The sequence below is a fragment of the Neltuma alba genome, unplaced genomic scaffold, assembly GCF_004799145.2.
Source record: "Neltuma alba isolate B1F8T4 unplaced genomic scaffold, ASM479914v2 tig00012586_pilon, whole genome shotgun sequence".
Classification (NCBI taxonomy): Eukaryota; Viridiplantae; Streptophyta; class Magnoliopsida; order Fabales; family Fabaceae; genus Neltuma; species Neltuma alba.
Genome location: NW_021637038.1, coordinates 379 through 20,438, shown reverse-complemented (window position 1 = coordinate 20,438; position 20,060 = coordinate 379). Strand labels below are relative to the sequence as shown.

Genomic DNA, 20,060 nt, shown 5'->3' with positions numbered 1-20,060 from the left:
CTTGCAAGTCTCTTTCTTGGTGATATTGTAGTTCTATGGTGTAATGTATGTATATTGTGGTCCAATTTCTTTCCCCTGCTTTATTCTACCAAGCACGGTGGTGTGGTTCTATTTATTTACTAATGGATGCGCTTCTAACAAAAGAACAAAAGATCGCACCGGATACTAAACTGATCAAAATTCTAAGGTCAGTGCGTCAAATCAAGGTTAACTCGGGATCAAAGCAATCATATTAAAATAATATAATTTAATTAAAAATAACAAAATACAACAATATTAATGCAACAATAGTTTGATTGTAATAATAATAAAGTATAACAACATTGAGAATGTTCATCTTTACCATTTCTCAATAACTAAAATTAATAATCATTGATATCAAAATTATTATTAAGGTTCATTCAAATCTATAGTGATTGAGATATTAGAAGTTGAATGAGGAAAAATAGAACACATAATAACATAATCATTCAACCCGGTTGATCGCCGATTTACCCCTGTTTTTACAGGTTTACTCCATGACCAGTTTAGTGCTTAAAACCAGATCAGACGACAAGTGGCAAGTCCAGTCTAATTCTTTTCCCTTTATTTTTTTTTCCTTTTAGAGTCAGTGCTTGTATAAATTGGTCCCCATGTCTGATTTATGGAATTTTTAGCTTGCACAATACTCTAAATTAATGCTTTTCTTGCCTTATTTGTTTTCATCTTGGGATGCCTAATCACCGATTTCTTGACTCTTGCTTTTATATCTGAATATTTACAGCAAGGGATTTAGTGCAAATAACACGAATCATAACGGGTGGAAGCCACCCCAGCGAACTAGTGAGACATTATATTCATGTTCCTGAATATTGTTTACAATAATTAATATTGTCAATGTTTTGTAATGTTGTACTCGTTGACTGACTAACTGAGCTATATGATTTTTAATTTAAGCTAATTAATTTTCTTGATATTTTTTTCTTTATTGCATTTCCCCATTTGACTGAGTGGACTTTAATTTACAATAGTTATTTTAATTTTAATAACTGTAGTGAGGGACTCGATGATATCATATGTAAATGTATATTGTAGATTTTTTAAAAGAAAAATTTAAGAAGTTACAAATATTTGATTTGCACAATTATAAACTGATGAATTTTAACTGCAGATGGGGCATTTAAGTTTGAAATGCAACTTCTAATTTACAATTGGGAATCCTATTTGCAAATGTCTCAATATTTTTCCGAATTTTTTTTTTAAGGATCCAATTATCATTAATTTATTCTTTTAAGATTTAAATGTCATTATATTCTTTCAAAAACAATTTATTGTGATTCTCGTCTCTTAAGTCGAGTCAAATGATTATCCATCCATGACCAATAACAGAATGGAACTATTTTTAATTTAATTTTTATCTAATATTTAGTGGTGAAAAGCTTAGATGCATATTATATATGTGTGTGTATGTAACAACTAACAATACAAGATCTGATCCAGCAGCAAAACTTCAAATTAAGAATCGAACTCTAATCAAAACTTGAAGCCATAGAAAACGTAATTTTCATGTTTCAAAACAAAAAAATTCATTGCTTCATTGCCAACTCGAGAATGGCGATCTTTTGTATGATGATTCCCAACTTGTTCATGCATGTGAGAATTAACGAAAGCAAAAGAAAGAAATCATAGCATTCTAAAGAATAAATCAATGTCCATCTTATCAAAGAAAATTAAAGATCAAGTAAGACATCAGATGCTTCAATTTACTTTTCAAATCCCATCAATTTGCATCATCAGCTGTCTCATGCAAACTCATAAAATATTGCAATGTCTTAGTGTACGAAGTAAGCCCAAACTATCATACATGTGCTGTTCTTTCATTTTGAAGGAAAAACACACACACAAAGAAATGACAAGAAATTTATGAAAAAACTCTAACTTTGGTATTTTGCTGTTTTGATTTTGGATTAAATGCAAGCTTAACTAGCATCGTTTGAAAGATCAAAAGTGAGAGAAGCTGATATATATGGAAAAACTGGGAGATGTCATATGAGATATAACAAAGAATTTGTGTGTTAAATAATGGAAAAGGCTTGAAGCTATGAAGAAGGACGTAGAAGCTCAAATTGGAGAAGCCAAGTGTGAAATCTATATTATTGAATTTATTTGAAACTTCTTCACAATATAAAAGTATTATGCTTACAGCTACCTCTAATCAGGTGTACATATTCTTCTAATTAAATTTATCTCTACTTTTCTTTTAGCTGAAAAATTGGGCAGCCTGTAAAATGGACACTAATAAATTGATTAAATCAAGTTTTTATGTATGCGATATTGCATCTATCTAAAAATTTCTCTCCTGTGATACAGGGACTAAAATATTTAATTAGATTATAAATAGGGAAAATTCCAGAAAAGGTCATTCTGAAGAAATTATTTCCAATCTTTTTTTTTTTTTTTGGTTGCCCACCCAGTTCACCGGAGCTTTGCTCCGACTAATCAGGATCCGACCGCGTCGCGCACCTGGCTATGGTGGGTGAGTCTCCCAACAGGGATTTCTGCATACGCTGAGACTCGAACTTGAGACCTCACTTAAGCGGTACCAAGCCGCTTACCACTTGGACTAACTCCTGTTGGTATTTTCAATCTTTTTATTCACATGGGAATACACACCAGCCAAAAGCCCAAGTAAAGAAAGCAAAACGCATGAATAAAGTTTCAATGGAAAGAAAACGTTGAGGCTAAAAGGAACCATTATTACAAATCATATAAATTCTGAAATTTAAAAACGATCGTAAAAACAAAGGAACTAAAGTAAATGGAAAACTAGTGAACAGAAATGTTACCGACAATGATTGAGAATGCTTCTGTGGAGATTGCTTGCGACCTTCCTAGTTTTATGAAACCGAGAGTTCAATAGTTGAATTATCAATTAATCCACAACTCGTAGATTGGATCAGTGCCTAACTGCTACTCGCAAGACATCAACACTGAGTGCGAAATGTTCAACCTAGGAGAACCTAAGCAGAGGATCCATTCTTCTATGACAAACACAGACTTGCATTCATCCTGAAATTAATTGAGAACATCAACCAACTCGGTTGAGGCAACAATTATATCCAAATCAAAGAAGAAAGCAGAAGTAAATTCAACTCGAATCCACAGAGGTCTCTGGCTAAGCAAGCCTACAGATCTTGAGAGTTCAGTTCCAGATTTACGAAATAAATCTAGCATAAGGATTAAAGCATATAACTCGCATACCCAAATCAGATGTCTAGTCTGAATCTCCAAAGATCATCGAACTCTTTCTCACTGATGTTCAGAAGCTCAGGTCCAGCACCTCTCCACAAAGGCACAGTGTCTAGCCTCGCATCACAGGGGTGGAAAAGCTACTGAGTATGAAATCGCAGGTGCCATGGAAGGATCAGAACGAAGATTGAGATGATGAGAGGAAAGAAAAATGACGGTGCAGGGAAGAGATCAGGAGGACGGAAAGAACGATGATGATCAATTGATTCCCACTTGCCAGTTCATAAAACCCACCAATCATCCTCTTGCCCAAGGGTTCCATAACAGAATCCTCTTGCACCTGGCTCTTCATCAAAACGCGGCACTTCATTATTCAAAATCTTCATCCAATTCTCTTGAGCTGGGCCTCAGCTTTCGTGTCTTTAATTTTCGGCCTAAGACCTGATAAAAACAAATAAAATGAGTAACTGGTTCACAGGATAAAAAATACTATAAAAAATGAAAATGATAGTTAGTTCCTAATTTGATCAATTTTTTTTTATTTATTTCCCACAAAACAAATACTCCTCCTATTTTAATATAAGACCCATTTAATTAATTTGATTAGATTAAAGAAGTTAGGTAAGTTAGTTAATTAGAAGAAAAGTGACACATTTTTCCTAAAACACCATAATTATCTTTCTTAATATCCTCTCTCCCTCTTCTACTTGATTATGGTTAAGGAAGTATCCATATGGGTAATTTAGAAAAAATTAATAAATATGAGAAATGGGTCTTATATTTAAGACCAAAATTAACTCAATAATTGGGTCCTATATTAAGGACCGGCGGAGTAGTTTTTAATCATAAAATTGCTATTTGATCTTACAAATTAGACTAAGAATTCACTGCAAATAAGAGTTTATCAATGTGGAAGCACAAATTGAAGAAACTGAGAGTAGCAGAGAGGGGCAAAGGACACATGAAGTTGGTGTTTGGCTCAAAGGTATCCAAAACATTAAAGATGTAATCTTCATTACATCTCCCCCCCCCCCCAATTTAGTATGTGGTGTTTTATTTATTTCGTTGCTTGTGTTCATGAATTAGATAATTTCCAAATTCAGCATCAATAATATTGTTAATTAAGTAATTCAATTTCTAAATACATAGCTCATAGTTTCTCATGAGTTAATTTAAATTTGTTAGTAGTAAATCGAAAGTGATATAGACATTTTTAAGAAAAAAGTGTTCAAACCAGGCTAGTTAAGCACTTTTAAAAATTCTGGATAAAAAGGTTATATTTTTGAAACTTGATCACAGTATAAAAACGTTATGCTCACATTTACATGTTCTCTATTTGAAGTATTCCTTTAGCTATGCATTTAATAGTATAGAAAAGATAATCAGGTATACATTTTTTTCTAATTAAATTAATTTATACTTTTCTATCAACTGAAAATAATTAAATTCGACAGCTAGTAATATGGATACTGATAAATCAAGCTTTTATATATGTTATGTACGCAATGTTGCACGTAAAATATGCACATTTTCAAATTTCAAGTTTTATGCTGATATAAGGTAATGTTGTTTACTTAATTAGGTTCTTAAGAATCCATTATAGTCCCTTCGGCGACATCCGATAAGATTCCAATTATAAGTGGTTAATCCATGAGCCAGTCAATCAATGAGTGAAAACCATAAAAATGGCACAATATTGAAGACAAATTGTTGAACGCACCAACCGTAATACCCTTCTAAACGCACAGTTTGATCAATCTGAATACTTCATTAAGATCAGAAAAATGGATTACACCTTTGGGCCTACCGAGACCCATTATATATACAAGTCACAGTAACAAACTAAATTACATTTCAGATACGCAACCAGAAACTAATCCTCATGGGCTACATACATTCAGGCCCATAACACTGATTTGGGCCTACAAACTAAACAGGAAACTACAAGAAAACAAATGAATCAAATATTTCAACACTCCCCCTCAAGTTTGGGGCTTAAAGACATCCATAGCACCTAACTTGCTTAGAAGATTTCTCTGCACATTGCCTCCAACAGCCTTTGTTAGCAAATCTGCCTGTTGATCGTTGCTTCTGACATGAAGCAGATTAATAAGCTTTGACTGCCATTTCTCTCTAACAAAGTGACAGTCCACCTCTATATGCTTTGTACGTTCATGAAAAACTGGGTTAGCTGCAATATGTATTGCAGCCTAGCTGTCACAATACACCTTCACTGGATCATTGTGAGTTATTCCCAAATCTTTCAGCAAACTAAGGGGCCATACCACCTCTGAAATGGCCATACTTAAAGCCCTATACTCTGCCTCAGCAGAGGACTTAGAAACAGTGTTTTGTTTCTTTGTTTTCCACATTACAAGTGAGCCTCCCAACTTCAACAAGTAACCCGAAACAGACCTTCTTGACATTGCACATGATGCCCAATCTGAGTCACAATAACACTCTAATTCTGGTTTCCCTTTAGAGCTGATGAAAATTCCCAAGCCAGGAGTCCCTTTTAGATAGCGCAAAACACCTCTTGCTGCAGCCATATGAGCCTTGGTTGGCATTTGCATGAATTGACTCAATGTCTGCACAGAATAAGATATATCAGGCCTGGTCATAGTTAAATAAATCAACTTACCCACCAAGCGTCTGTATTTTTCAGGTTGTTGTAACAGATCCTCCTTCTTATTCTTCTTTTCATCGTAGGGAAACAGCTTCAGATTTTGTGCCATTGGGACTCCCAAGGGCTTACAACCTGTCATACCAGTCTCAAATAGCAAATCTAGAACATACTTCCTTTGTGACAAAACAATTCCTTTTTCAGATTTAGCAAATTCTATCCCAAGGAAATATTTCATTAAACCAAGAACCTTAATCTTAAAATGTCTGTGCAAAAAATCTTTAGTTTTACTAATGCCAAATTCTGTACTCCCAGTTATCAATAAGTCATCCACATATACTAGGATAAGTACTACCCCATCATTATAATGTTTAATAAAGAGAGAATAATCTGATTTACTTTGAGTAAAACCTCCTTTCTGCAATGATTCAGACAGTTTTTGATTCCACTATCTTGAAGCCTGCTTTAAACCATAAAGAGATTTATTTAATTTGCAAACCATTTGCTCCCCCTTTCTCTCAAAACCCTGAGGTATTTTCATATAAACTTCCTCATCTAAATCTCCCTGTAAAAAAGCGTTATGAACATCCATTTGATAAACATTCCATCTATTCACAGCTGCTAATTTTAGAACCACCCTAACAGTAAACATTTTTACAACAGGGGAAAAAGTCTCATGGTAATCGATCCCTTCTTTTTGACTATAGCCTTTAGCCACTAATCTAGCCTTATACTTTTCTATGCTACCATCAGCATTATACTTGATTTTATACACCCGTTTGCAACCAATGGGCCATTTTCCTTTAGGTAAAGGCACTATAGTCCAAGTTCCATTATTTTCTAAAGCATTCATTTCAACTTGCATGGCCTTAACCCAATCTGGATTTTAAACGGCTTCTTGATAACATGATGGTTTGTTATTTGAATCAAGGGAGGTTAAGAAACACATGTGATCAGGAGACATTAGTGCATAAGATAAGTAATCATCAATAGGATATTTACAGTTACTCTTAACAGAATAGTCTGAATCAAACTGTAATAAAGAACAAACATAATCATTAGCCCAGATGGGGGGCCTTCTAGTACGTGTAGACCTATGAGTATGAATTCCATTTCTGTTGTGCACATTATCATCATTATCATTGTTATTATCCTCACTGATTTCTTCATTAGACATTCTGTTTCCAACGAATTCAGTACCACTATTATCTAATTGGGGTTCTTTAACAGATTCTGAATTTTGTTTCTCAAAAGTATCTGATTCAAACCAAAACATAGATCTAATGTCATTACTCAATCCATTTTGAAAGTTTTCTTTCACATCCCCAAAAGGGAATTTATCTTCAATGAAATTCACATGCCTGCTTACAAAAAAATTGTTTTCCTTTAGATTAAGAAGAAGAAAACCCTTCTGGTTATCTGGATATCCTAGGAATATGCTAGGGATTGACCTAGGCTGTAATTTATCACTGGTTCTTAAGTCAGTCACATAAGCAAGGGATCCAAAAGTTCTTAGATTGCTTAAGTCCGGTTTAGTACCATAGACTCATTCATAAGGTGTCTGGTATTCAAGTATCCTAGATGGGACCCTATTAAGAATGAAAACAGCCATCTTGACACACTCTCCCCAATACTTGATAGGTATTCCAGATTGGAGAATGAGACTCCTAGTAATCTGCATAATGGTTCTATGTTTCCTTTCCACTACCCATTTTGTTCTGGAGTATAAGGGCAACTGGTCTGATGAATTATACCCCTTTGCTGAAATAAGTTTTTAACTGACTGTTAGTAAATCCAGTGCCATTATCACTCCTAATCTTTTTCACAATGACAAAAAATTGTGTTGAAATATAGGAGATGAAATTTCGAATATGTGATTCTGTTTCACTCTTATGTTTCATTAAAAGTATCCAAGTCCCCCTCGAAAAATCATCAACTAAGGTTAAAAAGAATTGGAAACCTTGATGTGTGGGGTTCCTATATGGGCCCCAAACATCAGCATGAATTAAATCAAAACACCTTTTAGACTTGATAACACTAGAGTTAAAGGGAAATTTAGTTTGTTTGGATCGAATGCAAATATCACAAGAATGAGAACTTTTATTCAGAGTAGAATTGTCAATACATATAGAATCCGGATGCTTAATCACAGACAAAGGTGCATGTCCTAGCCTTCTATGCCATAACAGTATATCATAATCTCTCTTGGAAATTTTCTCATTTTGAATTACATTGACTGAAATAGGGGTATTGTTGGTGACTTTTAGCACATATAATCCCTTATACTCTCTACCAGTCATCCTGATCCTCCCATCCTGAAGGCCCTGCAGTATACAGAGATCAGGAAAGAAGGCTGCCATGCAATTATTTTCTTTTGTAAATCTAGATATGGATATGAGATTAAATGCTAAGCGAGGGGCATAAAGAACATCATGAATAGCAACATTATCAGCAACCGTGATAGAACCAGTGTGTGTAACAGAAAGTCTATCCCCATTTGGTATCTTAATTGAATTAATCGGTCCATTATACAACTCACAATCATCAAACAATTCAAGTTTTCCAACCATATGAGTAGTAGCACCCGAGTCTAGAATCCAGTGTGTGTGAATTTCAACATTATGAGCAGCAGAGGTCAAACCTGTACCGGTTAAAGTGTGGACGGTAGGCTCAGTCTCCTTTTTCAGCAACTCCAGGATCTTCTCATATTGATCTTGTGTGAATGTTGGTGCAACCGTGGTTATTGCGTGTCCTTGAGGGTCAACATCTTTGAAATGATTAGCTCCTCTTTGCTGGGAATCCCCTTGTTGTCTTCCTCTGTTCCCTTTGAAGCCTGGTGGATATCCCACGAGCTGGAAACAATTTTCTCTGAGGTGTCCCTTTTTGTGATAGTGTGTACACTCCAGTGTACTATCTCCTCTCCCGCGTCCTCGTCCACGCCCCCTTCCCCTTGCAGCCATTGCAAGACCTTCGGTGGGAACGTTCTTATCACGATAAGACAGGATGCGTTGGGTCTCATCCTGGACGATCAGTGAGTATGCCTCGTTAACGGATGGGAGAGGGAACATCATCAATATTTGTCTGCGGGCTTGAGAAAATTCTCGTTGAGCCCCATCAGAAACTGTAATAGTTTCTGTTCTTGAACAGCGTCGGGATAGGCTTTGGCGTCGAGCAATTGCAGGACGGAATAGTGATGAGAGCAACCTGCTCTTCCCACAACTCTTCCAATTTCGAGAAATAAACTGTGACAGAATTCGAACCTTAACGGAGCGAGTGAATTTCCCGGTGTAATGCGAAAATTCTTGAACCGCTCTTCTTGTCAAACCGCTCCTTCAATTCGACCCACACTCCGTGCGCATCTTGAAAGTATATAATCCCACTGGCGAGTTCCTTGGATATCGAGTTAATCAGCCGGGAGAGGACGACAGCGTTGCATCTCTCCCACTGTGGCCAGAGACTCGTTGCTTGGTCGCTTTTCTTGCAAGAACCATCGACGAAACCCAGCTTATGCTTGCCGAGAAGTGCGATTTTCATTGCGCGGGACCACACCGTGTAATTTTCAGTACCGGTGAGAACGTGTAGGATGATTGCCGTCCCCTGCGTGTCGGACGGATGCAAAAACAGGGGGTGCGAAAACAAGATGCTCTCGGGCGTGACCTTCTCTTCACCCATGGTTCTTACGGTGGAGGATTAGGGTTTCTTTGCGCTATTCTTGGTAGGCCGTCGTCGAGGAGCTCTTCTCAGCATCACTTAAACGGCGACGTTTGGCTCTGATGCCATGTTGAACGCACCAACCCGTAATACCCTTCTAAACGCACAGTTTGATCAATCTGAATACTTCATTAAGATCAGAAAAATGGATTACACCTTTGGGCCTACCGAGACCCATTATATATACAAGTCACAGTAACAAACTAAATTACATTCAGATACGCAACCAGAAACTAATCCTCATGGGCTACATACATTCGGGCCCATAACACTGATTTGGGCCTACAAACTAAACAGGAAACTACAAGAAAACAAATGAATCAAATATTTCAACACAAATAGATAAAAGCAAAGGAGAAAAAAGAAATAAAAAAAGGCTTTGGACTTAACATAGTTTAAAAAAAAAAACAAATTAGCATTCGGCTACATGTTATGAGTCTTAAGCATCATATTCTTCAGAATTTCTCGTTGTTTTTTTTCCCAACCAAGGAACAAGCATTTCCAAGAATAAAAGGACATATATCATGGAGTATTAATACTAAAGGAAGAAAACATATTGTATTTTATATTTTATTGGAGATGATATTAATTACTTAGTTTAGCCGTGAAAGTTGTCTTTTTTTAATTAATGTAAAAATTGTACTACAAAATAAATCTTATATTTGGAACTGGAAGTACTATAAAATTAATGCCAATCATATAATTTTAATGAATGTTTAATTCATTGTCCTCATTATTTTCTCTAATTTCATTTTGACCACTCTTTTTAATTGATTTCTTGCAATGTTAAATCGTTTTCAACCAGTGACATGCTAATATTATTCAATATGTATAAATATATGACAATTGGCCAATATATATATGGGTGTGTATGTATAACAAATTAATTTAGTTTAGTAGTATAGCACATATAGGTTGGCAAAAACAAAGTAGTATTGTACATAGGCAAAAAATCTTTATTCCAAAGTTTGTCAAAATTTTATTTACGGGAGAATTACAGTCAAGTCCCATAGAAGAGAAATAATTATTAAAAGATCGCAATAACAACATGAACATTTTGTAATAACAAGTCTTACAATGAAGAATGACAACTTTTAAGATTTATTTTGTAATTTTTTTCATTTGTGAGACTTGATTGTAATTTTCCCTTTATTTATTTAGGATGTGTTTAGATTAACAATAGGAGAAGTTATTTTTTGTCAATCTAACTTTTGTAAAAGTCAAATTAGGTAAAAGTAAGATAGTGTGATGTCATTTATATTTAGATTGGCTTTTGCCGAAAAAAAAAATCAGTTTAAAAAGCTGAAACTTGTTTGAATGATTAATAAAAAAATAAATTTAGATGTAAAGTGACTAAAAAATATATGAATTTTATCATATATAGTATATGTGTATGATGAAATAATTTTAAGAAAAACATTAAAATCAAAATCATATTTTAATTATTATTTTTATATTAACAAATAAAAATAACAACAAATAAATTTGGGTGGCATGGTCATTTCCTATGCAAATGGCACTCCTTTTAAGATAAGAGAGAGGGTATAATTTTCATCTCACCGTGACACATTAGAGAAGCTACAAAAAATGACTTTAAGGTAAAATAAACTTCTTTTCATGAAACTTTTTTGTTTTACTAAGATCCCAAACGAAAAATTTTGACATGAACGGGAAGTTAGTTTGAGATCTCAAAATATGATCCCAAACACAGCCTTATTTATTATGTCAGATGTCATATATCATAAGTTTAGTTCAACATCTTGCATTCAATATTGTAATCTCCTAAAATATTATAAATTAAAGAGAGATAATTTAGTAACTAAGTTGACCCAAGACTTATGCCCCGTTTGGTAGCAAGGAACTGGAGGCTGAGAATTGGAATTGGAAGTGGAACTAGAACTGATATTTTTACCTGTTTTTTAGCATGGAAGCCCTCGATGAAGTGAGTTCCTTGCCTCCCCCATGGAACTTCCATGGGTCCATTTCCTCCCTTGCCCTTCTACCCTTCCATCCTTCCCTCCACCAACAACGACGATGATTCTTCGTAGTTACGAGGTGACAATGTTCCATAGACAGGGCAGCGGCGACGCCCTTACGTCCGCGACGGCAACCCAAGCCCCTGATGGATGTGCTTGTGCCTCTCTCCCTCTACGTCCATCGATGAACAGGGCCTTTCATAGATTTTCATGGATGAGGATGATATTGAGATGAATGAGAACAACAGTGAGATGGAGGAGGATGATGTCAAAGGTGACGACAGATGGTGAACGAAGCTTCGACTTCAGATTTGCGATGAGGAACCTTTTGCCTTCTTCCCCCTCTTTTCAGATTTGGTTCGAGTCTTCTTCTCCGACGATCTCAGCAACGACAGTGGCTGTGAGTCTTCTTCTCACAAAATCGACTACTCAATCACGGCGACGACTTCGACCTGCAACCCTTCTCCCTCTGCATCCTGCAATGCTTAGATCACGGCAAAGATAGTGGTTGTTTATATTGATTATTGATGAAATTTTCATTATTTTTGTGGTATTTGATTGATGTTTGGACGATTTCCGGTGACAATGGCAATCAAATGACGATGGTGGACGATGCATCTTTAGGTTGTGGATGCGTGGAAGGAAAGAACTTTTTTTTTTTTTTGGTTTTTGAGGGCAATTTAGTATTTTCATATTATAAATATATTTTTCAATTAAAAATTTATTCCACTTCTATCTTTCTACCAAACATGTTTTAAAACCCACTTCCAATTCCACTTCTAATTCCACTTTATTTCCACTTCTACTTCCATCAAAAACTCTCCCATCCTACCAAACGTGGCATTAATCATCTCTTTCTTTTTTCCTCTTACTTTATGGAGACTCTTTTGGTATCGAGCCTTGAAACTATTTTTCATTTTTAGGGGCTCATTTGGAATCATCTAAATAAGCATGTTTTACATAAATCTTAACAAAACTCTTTTTATGTATTTATTTTATATTTAGTAAATCATGACAGAGAATCAGCTTATAAGGTATCCCAAACGGCTCCTTAATCATCAAGCAACACTACTTTTGTCGTATTTTGTTTCTAACATTTTGTTGCTTCACGTTGTTAGAAATTGTTTAGGTTTTCATCCCATTATCATACGTTTCTTGGAGGATGATTAAGACTCTAACTCGGATTTAGCAAAACTTTTATCCCAAAACTTATGGTTGACTAACTATATGTTATTAATATATATATTTTTTATAAAAGAAGGGCTTGTTTAATTCTGTTATCTGTGTTTTTATGTTTTTAAAAAAATTCAATAGAGTAATTTTTTATAACAAGTTTTAAAATTAAAAAATTATAAAAAAATCTGTTCGGCTCATTATTTGACAAAATACTTATAAAATGGTGAAATGAAGGATGAAAAAAATAATTTGATTTATTAGTATGATTGCCATTAATGAAAAGACAAGATTCTTTTTACTTTAATTTTGTAGAAAAAATTAATAAAATATTAAAATGACGTTCTGATTTTTTTCCAAAACAAATTTTAATTTTTTATTTTTAAAATATATGATAGAAAACATATTTTCAACCTTGTTATGATTAAAATACCTTCATTAAGATAAGAATTATTTAAAAATTTCTAAAAATATTTTTTACGCAACAAAAACTAATTCTAATACATATATTTCAAACTTTCTAATATATTATAGAATTTACTAATTTTCAGTGTATTATATAACTATATAACTTTAACTTTTCATTATTAAAATTTATTTCTGTAGGTTTCTTTTAAAATAGCTAAAAATATATTTCTTTTTTTTAATAGCAACCTAAAAACATATTTTAAACATGTATTTTTTATCATATAGTGCAGTATATGTGATATGAGTTTCAGAGATTATACAAGTAAATTTAATTCATAATTTAAAACTTCTAAACATATTTTTGTCCCAAATGTTTATAAACCATTTAGTAAAATATATATTTATAAACAAAATTAGTCAAATTTTCAATTCATTTTTTTATATCTACCTTAACTAATTACTTAAATTTTTGTCCCATATAATAAAAAAGACAAAAATTATTTGCAAAAAAATTAAAGAAAAACTCATTTAATTTTTTTTAAAATATTCATAATAGATGTTATAAAAAAATATTCTTAATAGAATTAACAGTTTAGAATTAAGTGTACATTTTCAAAATAGAGGGATAGTTCATGCAATTAAGGCAAATTGCAATGGACATTGGAGGACATATTTTCATCGATGAAATCAATGAAACAGGCATGGGACTATACCGGACCAAAAGTTGCGTCCAGACTCTAGAAGGCCACATGCACAGTGTATCTGCTTTATGCTTTCATCCTGATCTTCCCATAATTATTACTGGTTCAGAGGATGGTACAGTGCGCATATGGCATTCAGCAACTTATAGGTAATATTCGTTATGCACATTCATCTCTTATTTTTGCTCCCATGTGATCACTCTCTTCTCAGGGCATTTTAAAAAAAGAAGCAAAAGAAAACAAAGAACGCATTAGTTTTTCTACTTTCATTATTTTGATTCAGTTTTGAAAGTGTTCATTTCTTCATTGGTAAATATAAATATCTATACTTGAGACTCCTTTGAATTTGAGACTTCCAAATTGGACAGTGTCATCCGTTCTTCTGTTTTCTATCTTCTAATTTTATTGCTTGCCTTGGTGCACTTTATAAGATGTTAGACTCATTTAAAATTGTAATTGAGATTATTAATAATATATTGACCATTGATTTTAATATTTTATGTTGATTTGATCCACTTACAGACTCGAGAGCACATTAAATTATGGTCTTAAAAGAGTTTGGGCTATTAGACACAACAAAGGTTTACGTTGATGAGTCTCGTTGCCAGTAGTTTAAGTAATTCTTTTTCTTGGCTGTGAAATTATGTAGAGTTGGGATGATAGCGTCAAGTCTTCTTATGAAGTCTGCATGTTTGATAACTGATTTGAGAAACTGTGCATCACAAATCTTGTTTGCTTCAATCTTTCCATCAACTGATATTCTCCTCTACTTCTAATCTGAAACCTCCAAAGGGTCTCTTTCAATCGTTTCTTCATCCATGGGGTTATGCTTGGCTATCATGAGGGAACTACTATGGTCAAACTGGGCCGGGAAGAGCCTGTGGCTAGCTTGGACAACAGTGGGAAATTATTTGGGCTAAACACAATAAAATTCAGACAGTTAAAGAGTGTAGGAGCAGAAGTAGAGGTTTGGGTTCATTTTTACCCTAAACTTCTTCGAAATATGTGAAGAAAAATTAAAAAGCACGATTATCATGATTACATTATTTCTGATTTGATTTGTATGATTCAATATCACTTGGAACTTATTCTGGTAAAAAAAAAAAAAATCACTTGGAACTTAAAATTTTAGGAATATTAAATTATCTATGAAATCTTGTTTGCCTGAGTCAATTCGCAGGAATCCTTGGGGTCATGCAATTCCCATTGATTTTAATGATTCTGGTTTTTGCAGATGTAGGGATGTTGCACGAAGTCTGCGGCTTTGCATTGAGTCTGATGCAACCTGATTGCAAGAGTCTTTAATTTACCCTTCCCCCGCCCCCCCCCCCCCCCCGCCCCCCCTCTTTTTGGCTACAAGAGAGAGGGCTAAGCCCAACTAAAGACCAAAACTAAACAAAAGGGGATTCAAATCCCATACGATCTGCAGACACAAAGTTGCTAAGCCACTGCGGACAAGAACTCAAGAGAGAAGAATTACTCAGACCTTCCTTTGCAAGAACGTCTGCCACTTGATTTCGTTCCCTGGGAATATGCTGAATCTCCACTTGCCAATGAAGCGTCAAAATGTCGTGTATTTGCATTTACCCTTTTCCCCTTATGATTTATAGTAAGGAATCACTGCAAAATTGGGTCCGTATATCACCAACCCATCTCCTTCTTTGACCCTATTTCATTGATCTGGATTTTCTTTTGAAGCCCGAATATTCTTTTGAAAAATTAGACCTTGTATCGTTCACTTTTTTTTTTTTTTTTTCAAATGAAATATTTTCCATTTCAAATTTGAACATCTGATAATTATTGTTATTTAAATCTGGCTATGTTGATACAGAGTTGACTTTTGGCTATACAACATGGAGCTTTATAATGACTTAAATTGATTATTTTTACTTTCTATAAAACATGCTTGCTACTCTCTTGAAATTTTAGTTGGCTATAAAAGATTTTATCTCTTGAGTGGCATATATACAATTGCTTTGCTTCAGGTTGCTGATGGAGAAAGATTAACTTTGGCTGTTAAGGAGTCGGGCACCTGTGATCTCTACCCACAAGTGAGCAGGAATCATGATTTTATTTTAGACTGCATTCTTTCGAGATGCCTCAGCCCTTTTTTTTTAAAAAAATTTTAAAATCATCATTCTGTTATAAAATGACTTCAACGAATAATCAAGGAGCGATCAGAGGAGAATGCAGAACTGTATTCTCTTAATTAGATAGCAATACAAGGGTGAGGGCCTCTATGTATAATTATTTCCTTGGACACTTTTGTCTAGATCTATGGTATGAATGCCATCGGGGATTCTCGGTACAAATAAGAATTGGTGCAACCATATAGGCTATATTATTTGATGTTAGACATTGTACTTCAAGGGTGGTGAAAGTGGTATTGTGTTGACAGAAATGAGCTTTAGGTTGATTGTTTTTCATGTGCAGTTTCTCTGTGTATGTGTGATTAACTTGCGATCCAATAATATCATTTCAGAGTTTAAGGCACAATCCGAATGGGAGGTTTGTTGTTGTATGTGGAGATGGTGAGTATATTATATGCACTTCATTGGCATGGAAAAATAGGTCATTTGGTTCTGCACTGGAAATTGTATGGTCTTCAGACGGAGAATATGCTGTCCGAGGGAGTACATCAAAGATAATTTTCACAAAAAACTTCCAGGTTTGTAATTCCTTGAGCAAGATGGTAGGAACAAATAATTTGTTGCTAATTCTCTAAAATGAGGAAAGCAAACTAGATTCCTCCATTCCTGTGCTGTTTCCAATGAGTAGGTCTTGATAAAATTAAGCTGGCTATTTTTTATTTCAATTGAACCATTATGGCTGAACAATATGACAAGCATGTATGCTTCTGTTGCCAATGGCACCAGTACATTCCCTGTGGTGGTTTTAGCTCTTCGTTTTATTTGAAAATTTCAAGAGTAATCATGTCAGATATTTGCTGAATGAAACAACTTTTTGTTTCAATGAATTCCAGGAAAAGAAGAGTATTCGGCCAACTTTTTCTGCTGAACGAATATTTGGTGGGACGTTATTAGCAATGTGTTCAAATGATTTCATTTGCTTTTATGATTGGAGTGAATGCAGGTTAATCTGTCGCATCGATGTTAATGTGAAATTAAAGTAGGTGCTTCCATTATATGACGAACAATTTCTGTTTTTTCCTCCTTCTTCTATTTATAGTTTTATTTTGCTTGTTTATTTCCGTTGACAGAACCTCTACTGGGCTGATAGTGGTGATCTATAGTAAAAATTGCTAGTGATACATCATTCTACATTCTGAACTACAATGTGAGGATTCTGATAATCTGATGACTTAATTATTTTATCATGATAGCTGCCTTTCTCTGAAGAACACTGTCCCAATATATTTGGCATACTTTGACACAAGGCACTATAAACATGGTAACATTCAATATTGCAGCGTGATATAGTTGCATCATATTTGGATGGTGGAAGACCTTTCGACAAGTTAGCGTGAAATAAATGAAACAGGTTATGACAGGCATCTGGGTTGGAGATTGCCCCTTCTGTGCTTGAAAGAAGTGCATGTCTTCGTTTGAAACTTCATGAATCTTATTAAGCCTCTGTGTTTAACATTATGATTTAGGCTATACAATGTTTCACTTGGATCGCCCTATGCACTTGTTGGGATATCTTGCTAGCCAAGGTTGGGTCTATCTGATAGACGAAGAGTTCAAGTTAGTTCTATTTATTTAAAGGCACAGCTGGTAGCGATATTGACTATTTCTATTTATTTCTTATTTTCTCTAGCGTCATGGCATACACATTGCTTTTGAGTACAAGACTCTTGTAATGCGTGGAGATTTGGGTAGGGCCAGTGAAGTTCTACCTTCAATTCCTAAAGAGCACCATAATAGGTATGAGGCCAACAGTGATTCTTCTATACTCCAGTGTTTTTTTTTGGGTGAGAAATTACATTGATTTAGGAAAAGAAAAATGCTTTAAGTAACACAATGTTGCTTCATAGAACTATGTAAAAGCAGATAATTACAAACAATGCTTTACACTTCACTTTCTGCAATTCAGTGCAGATGTTCTCAATTTTTTCCCCTTAAAAGTCTTTTGAGCAAAATGGATGTACATGCTAATCCCCTAACTACATTTTCCAAATTGCTAGACACTGGAAGTGCATGTTATGTGTGATTGCAAAAATTTGTGACCCAGGCAAACTGTTTTCTTATTAATAGATATGTTTTTATGTCCTTTGAGAGTTATTCTGGGCTGTATCCTGTTCTTAGTACAAAGCTATGAATATATAGTATCAATTCTGTGCATTATCATATTTTGTTTTCCATGCTTTATGATTCCAAACCTCACTAATAAGCTTGTATAATCTGCTACTACGTTTCCCTTACTTTCATGCAAAATGATGTTTTATAGGCCATATGGTCCTTATTATTTCCATAGATCTAAAATTTGGTGGACAAATGACATCTTTGTTATAATTGTAAATGTGATCAAATGATAGTGTGGCTCGTTTGCTGGAATCACGAGGGATGACAGACTGTGCTCTTGAAGTAGCAACTGATCCTGACCACAGATTTGAGTTAGCCATGCAGCTTGGAAGACTGGAAGCGGCAAAGGTAAGTTCATGCAATATGCATACAATCATATTATCTATAGACGTGCAAAATTGTCAAGTTGGGTACTAAATTTGCTTGTTTTTATGGAAGAAATTTAATTTATCAGTTTATATTTTGATTAATATGACTTTCATATTCTTTTTTAGAGTATTGCAGGAGAAGTGCAAAGTGAGTCTAAATGGAAGCAGTTGGGATAGTTGGCCATGTCTACTGGAAAGGGTTTTTTTCTTCTTTTTCTTTTTAAGTGAAATGAGTTGGCACTGTTTTTATCTCCAATGCTTGGGTAAACTGCATTTTTAAGGCCCTGTTTGTTTAATGTGGCATTGTGAGAAGTGATCTATTGCCTAGGGATTTTATCATTTTATAAAAAGCAAACTATCTTGCATTTGGTTTTAATCATTAAAAAAATTTATGATTTAGTAATTTTCAGATTTTATGATATCTCCGTCTATTTCAGTTTATGAAATGATTTAGTATTGAGTGATTTTCAAATTTTATTATATCTTTGTATATCCTGTACTTTTATGAACATTCCCTCCCATTTACTATATCTGATTATTTTCAGAACCTACTCAAGGTGGCTGCTTAAAGTACCTAAAAACATGCTCTCTTTGTTTTTTTAAGAGATTCTGGTTACTTCTAAAAGCTTAAATATGTATTATTAGATTTTAGAAAGAGATCTTCTCTTAAAAAAGGTTCAAACAAACGGGCTATGAATGTCCTTTCTGTGTATAATTGTGAGGTCCTCAGCTTTGATAATGTGCTTCTGAATATTATGATGGCTATGTATGCTTTATTTAGCCTTCTTGGGTGTAAGAAGTTACAGAGCATGCAGTTAGGACCAATGAAGGCAGTTTTGGGTGAAATTTCTACTGACAAGTTGAGTTCAGATGCTTTAGTTTTAGATGCTCATTCTAATGTATAATTAAAATGTATGATGCTTGTTGGGAATTTCAGTTTTACTACAAGTCACTGTATTTTATGGTCTTGCAGTTAGAAATGGCTGAAGAATGTTTACGAATTGAATGGACTTGAGTAGACTGTTACTGCTGTATTCTTCTTTAGGAGATGCCGAGGGAATATCAAAACTTGAAGACTGCCTTCAACTGTGGGTAGAGAGGTAATCTTCTTTAGTTATGCCCTTTTGCTTCCATAAAGCAGTAACACAAGTAAGAAACAAGTTGGACTAGAATTCGGTTTTACATAGCTCTCTTGTGCCTTTGCAGTAGTCGGATTCCTAAAGCTGCCTTAATGGCAAGGTCTTGTCTCCCAAGCAAGGTCTCAGAGATTTTCGCAATTTGGAGAAAAGATCTCCATAAGGTAATTCTATTTCAAACGTGTCATACTTTTATGCTTTGCTTGGATGGGAAGAAAAGTTGGGAGGAAAGAAAAAAAAGGGAGAGAGAAATAGAGAGAAGGAAAAACTAGAGGAAAATATTATCATCCCTCTTGCTTGGATAGATGAAAGAAAATAGAGAGGAAAGAAAATTAATAAATATCCAAATGACTAAAATGTCCTTATCAAATATATCATATTTAAATTAATTAAATCAAATATTGTGACAAAAAGATTATACTAACATTGGCATCATCATCAAATAATTAAAATCAAGTTATTTGGTTGATA

The 20,060-nt window shown here is 34.4% G+C and overlaps 1 long non-coding RNA gene and 1 pseudogene across 2 annotated transcripts; one reads left to right on the top strand and one right to left on the bottom strand.

The window, feature by feature from the left end:
• Positions 1–8,054: 8,054 nt before the first annotated feature.
• LOC114728980 (uncharacterized) lies at positions 8,055–8,624 on the bottom strand. Of its 2 annotated transcripts, none has more exons than XR_003738698.1 (2): positions 8,493–8,624; positions 8,055–8,175 (listed from the first exon to the last, which is right to left on the bottom strand). It is a non-coding gene; the product is annotated as an uncharacterized LOC114728980 (long non-coding RNA). The 2 variants fall into 2 exon arrangements; XR_003738699.1 differs by having other exon boundaries at positions 8,499–8,624.
• A 5,148-nt stretch (positions 8,625–13,772) lies between these two features.
• LOC114728982 (coatomer subunit beta'-2-like) lies at positions 13,773–19,753 on the top strand (annotated as a pseudogene).
• Positions 19,754–20,060: the final 307 nt, after the last annotated feature.